Source organism: Drosophila subobscura, chromosome J (assembly GCF_008121235.1).
Source record: "Drosophila subobscura isolate 14011-0131.10 chromosome J, UCBerk_Dsub_1.0, whole genome shotgun sequence".
Lineage (NCBI taxonomy): Eukaryota > Metazoa > Arthropoda > Insecta > Diptera > Drosophilidae > Drosophila > Drosophila subobscura.
In genome coordinates, this window is record NC_048532.1 from 7,829,501 (window position 1) to 7,834,989 (window position 5,489).

General features: G+C 42.0%; 1 long non-coding RNA gene across 2 annotated transcripts in view; it reads right to left on the minus strand.

Annotated features, from left to right (window-relative positions):
- LOC117894658 overlaps positions 1–5,489 on the minus strand; it is a 136,590-nt gene that overhangs the window by 87,888 nt on the left and 43,213 nt on the right. The window lies entirely within an intron of this gene.

Below are 5,489 nucleotides of genomic sequence, written 5' to 3' on the forward strand. Positions count from 1 at the left end.
GGGGGGAAAATATGGGGAAAAGGAAAACCCATCCATCAACGATTAGAAGATGCTCTAAAGAGAAATGCTTAGAGATTCCTAGGGGAGATTTTGGCGGTACCAGAGATGGGTTACTGTTCTCAGATCCTTAGATCCATCGTTCCATCCCCAATGCCCAGTGTTTCTCCATGCAACTCTCAAACTTCAAACATTCTTTAGGCCTCACATATAAGAAAGAAAGAAAGAAAAAAAACATTTCTCACAATCAGCTGTGAAAAACCTTTTACCTTAGCCCGCCATTTATGACCCACTAAAATATGCCAAGAGAGCAGCCGACGAAAAACTGAACTTCTTTCACAGCGCATCTTCAGATGAGAGGAGCACCAGCACCAGCCCATACCCAATGCCCATTCCCAGCCGCGTGATGTTATGGATTTAATGTATGTCCATTATGCATAAATTCACGAAATTCCAAAAAAATAACGAACGAACGAACGAGTGAACCGAAAGCTTTGTTTTTTCTGGAACACCGTTTTCTTTTCTTTTCGTTTCGTTTGGTTTGGCTTTTTTTCGGTCAAAAACCTTTTGCACCCAAAATACAATCTTTACACTCTAAACAATTTCGTAGTCCATTTGGTGCGAGCTTAGAGGTGTTAATAACCCACAGACAAAGACGTTACAATTACACATTGAAATCGGTTCGGTTTTTGGGGTCTTCTCTCTCCGTCTGGGTTTTTGGGGATGTGTGATGTCAACTTTGAGCAGGTTCCCACCGATCCGCACTGGACTGGGCTAGTGTGCCCCAACAATTGTTAAATATGGCATTTTTAGAGCTCATTTTATGGCAGTAAGAGCGAGAGAAAGAGAGAAAATCTATGCCATCAAAACGAAATTATAACAAACGGAGGCTTTTGTCCACTCGAAAAAGGGAACACACAGAGGGGAAATGGTAAACGGAAGCTGCTCTGGGGACGGGACAGCAGTTTTTGGGTTGAAAATATTTATATTTAGATCTGTTTTGGGCCATAAAGAGTGGTCTTAGCCGCACAGCCCATACAGCGCTTTATGGAGCAATTTGTTTGGACGGCATTCAAAGGCCTGATTGATATGACTTTGGTCTGTCATTTGATCTGTCAATTTATCACTGTCCCCCATGCATAAAAGTCTCTGCTATACTCCCGTGAACGTGGCTGAGTCTTCCAAAATTGATCACATCACAAGAGTTTCGGTTCGGTTTCCATTGACAATCCAATAATTAATTTGATTAAATTCAAATTCGCGCATAAGAAACCAAAAACTGAACATAAAATAACATTTTTCATATGCACGACAAATAAAAATTAACATTTCTGTTTTCGTTTTTTTGGCTTGTGGCATGACCCCCCCTAAGGGTCAAATATGATTTCCCTCAAACAAAATCGTTACCAAAAACAGATCAATGATCTCATTTGCATGCCATCGAATCGAACTGAATATCGACAACAAATCTGTGGCAGCAGCACACAAACAGCACCAACCGAGAGCATCAAACAGAAATGTTGCCCGCAAGGTGGAAATTAATTTCTGTTGCTATTTTCGGTTTCGTTTCGTTTTTCGTTGGCTTTTTTTTAGCTGGCTTTCAATCAAAATCAAATTTTTGAGTTTTGAGAAATGGTTAAGGAAGAGAGAGACTAAAACAAAGTTTAACGAAGTTCAAATGCTCTCAAAACTTATTTTTAGCAGACATTTTTAGGCCCAGAAATAGTGGCAGTCTTTTGCTTACTTTTCCCGGTTCCTAAAGCTTAAAGTTTAAACCACAAAAATGTCACATAATCAACATAGTTTTCCCTAATATATTCTCATTATTAAATCCCCCACCAATCCCCTCTTGTAACCCAAATATCTCTCACCATTCCAGAGTATTTCTGTCGTATCTCAGAACTTCAAAAATCGAACGCATAAATTACACCGAAATGTGCGCGAAAACGTGTTTTAAATTGTTGTTTTCATTTCACGCAAACGCCTCAAAGAATGAGACGCGAAAACGATCGATCCACTCTGCTGAAATCCAAAGCGAACGCACGAACCGAACACTCATGTCAGTATTTTGTCAAAGAAATCTCCACCGTCTGGTTGTTGTTGTTGCTGCTGCTGTTTTGTGGCATTGATTAATGCATTTATAATTAATTTATTGTATGGATGGTCTTTCTGATATTCAGATCTGATGGCATGACATAAGTAAAAACTGAATACGCATGCGAATCCACATCCCAGATCGAAAACTGGAGCTGGAACTGGAGTTGGTCTTCTGCCGCCTTTAACCTAATTTCAGCAGAAAATATTTATATTTGTGCCCGAAAGAAAGGGGCCTTTTGCAGCGGTGATTGATGATGGTTGATTGTCGCAGGACATTCTGCAAGTCACTTGAGTTCTTGGCGGCGGCAAACGTTGGAAATCCTGCCAAAAGTCACATACATTAGAACGCATTAAACTGTAACCAGAAAGGGGCGAGGCCCGGCATCGGAGAAAGAAAAGAAAGGCAACGGGAACGGAGCAACGGAGCAACGGAGCAAGAGGAAACCCCTCGAGCATCATCGGGCAGCGGCACATTTTCGTGAAAAGCGTACGGAGGACATGGTTTTCCTTAAGTCCTGCGCTCTCTGTAGCACCCATAACAAACAAATCAAAAGACAAACAATTGACAGGGATAATCTGTTGCTCACCAAGGATTAGCCCAGAACTCGCTCTCCCCTCTCTCTCTAGCTCTGTGTTTGCTGTCTCTTTCTCACACATATGCAAATTTGAGTGCAAAGGAAAAAGAAATTAAAGCATGAAAATTTGTCAAAAGTATAAGAAGAACCGCAAAAGGCAACTCGCCGCCGTTGCCGCCGCAGAACCAAAGAAAAACTTCTGTCTGGTAAGGACCCTTGTAATGGGTTTAAAACACCCCGAAACATCCTTCGAAACAAGAAGAGAAGGAGGAGGAGTAGGCGTGGCGGCACACACAAAGGGTTAGAGGTCACAGGGTGAGCAGAGAGAGACAAACCAAGAGATGATAACGAGGTTGCGGTTGCTTGCGGGTTTCTCTTCCCGTATGCCAGTCATAAAACGCACAAATTGGATTAACTTCTGTGACATTTTCCCCGTTTTGGCAGAAAGTCAAAATGGGTTAAGGGAAAGCAACAGCAGCCGCCAGCGAAAGCAGCGGGGAAAAGTGGGAAAATTAGTATAGAAATTGTATTGAGCCACGATCTAAGCCCCCCTGCACCATACGCCCATTTTCAAATAAAATAGAAATAGAAACACAAGAGACATCTGCAAACAGACACACACATATTTCATTAAGAAACCTTTACGAATGGCATCGAAAAAGGGGTGATGTTTTGGCAAGGGTACTGGCAGACAGAATGGAATGGAAACAATACTGAGAATGACAGATACACCCATTAGAGGGATATGTTTTTGAGGTATTTCTAGTGTCTAATCAAAGAGGCAATCAATGAGGGAAAATATGTTTATCTGCGAATCGATTAGAAGACTTTGAATGCGCCAAAACTACACATACAGAAAGGGGAAAATATAGAAAAATAAACAAACAATAAATGAAATTATATACCATTTATAATTACATGTGAATATTATGTATTAGAATACGATTAAGTGGCATTAACTTCTTTTGCTATCATCTGGTACATAATTTTCATATATTTCTATCTACTAGATAGAACACACACAAAGGGTTAGATCAGTAGATCGCAATAAAGTTTTCAAAATATTGCCCCCCCCCCTGCAAAATCCAAACCCTCGTGTGATATGAAATCTAGACCTGCAATACAATCCTCAATCTTAAGGCCATATTCCACTTTAGCTGCCAATATACAATGATTATTTATGGATCGTTTCTATGGCCAGTTTCATAGTTCAAGTACAGCACAACTTCCCTCCGATCGGGGGCAATCAATGGAATGGATCGATGGCCAACAGCAACTATTCAATTTTGTAGATCTTAGTGCATAAAGATGGCTAATTATAATTTATATTTAGTACCAGAAACTAAAGCTATTTATGATACATTAATCTGAAGATGTCTCTCCGGCTATCGCCGACTCTAATGCGTGCGTCTCCGTCTCCTCTCTTGCGCTCTCTCGGGGGCGCCATGGGGGCCTAACAATGTTAGTAATATCATAAAATGTCTTATGGCTATCAACAGATAACGCTTTTAATGATCCCCAACTATGACAGCTTGACAACATGGGGCACGGGCGGAAGGGGGCTACCACACTAGTGGTACATGCTAAAACGCCGTTAGGAAAACCTCTATCCATCTCCCTCTCACTCACACCCGTTCCACAGTCAAGAGCAATTAGAGCTTGCTTTTGTTAGCGGGAAGGATGGGTTCGGGGGGACGGGGACCCATCGATAGACCACGCCCATTGCTAATATGATTTCCATGTGTGTGTTTGTGTTTGTGTGTGTGTGTGCGTGCGCATATTCGATCGCGATCGCTCTGCTCTGCTCTGCTGCTCTCATTTGTATGGCTCGCTCGCTCGCTCTCACCCATTGAGCGCTCTGCTGCTCTGCATTGGTCAATGAAACGGTAACATATATATCTCTATATATATATGGTAGGGGAGCCTGTACATAAGCGACATGGCAATATAGTCCGGTCTCGTTTTGGCCAACGGGCAAACGGGATCGCTCGTTTATTTATAGCGCACACGAAGCAACGAAGCGACAACGAAGGCGAGTAAGAGTGTGTGTGTGTGTGTGAGAGCGAGAGGGCGGGCAACGACTCTCACTCACTGAAGTCTCTCAAAAGTCTCTCTTGCTGCTGTGTGTGTGTGAGACTCTTCTCTCTCTTGTTGCCATGAGTGTGAGTGTCATACTGGTTATAACGGTGCTCCGATTGTGTTAATCGAGCCAATCAAATGTCGTAATGAAGTCTTTTTCATTCACATGAGAGTGTGTGTGTTTTGAGCAGAGAGAGCGCCATACAAAATGGTGAGAGTCGAAGCAAAGTTAACAAAAATTTTATTCAAATATGATACCGAAGGGCTGTTAAACTAAAATTCACTTTAACAGCAAAAAATATTCTCTCGAAATTCATTAAAAATACTTGCTCAGAGGGACACCGGCACTACATGGCTGATAGAACCCTCTGTTAAGTGTTAACATCACTCAACGACAGAGTTTTAGATTTCACTCAAGTCTCACAGACACGCTCTCTCTCCAATCTGCTGCCGCTCTTGAGGTAAAGATGAGGCGCATATCAACCGTTAGAGAGCAATCCGGCAATCGTCTTCTTCCACACAGGCACAAAGACACACAGCTCGAGCACGAGCTCTCTCTCTCTCTACAGCGTTTGTCGTTTTGCAAGTCTTTTGTTTTTGCTTTGGTGAGAGACCAGTTTCCTTATCTTTTTTTTATTTTTGTCTTGTTGTTTTTTGTTTTGTTTATAGCTGTATCATCTCCCCGACGCTGCTGCTGCTGTTGCCTGCTGCTGTTGTTGCTGTTGTTTTCTGGTAGCCGAA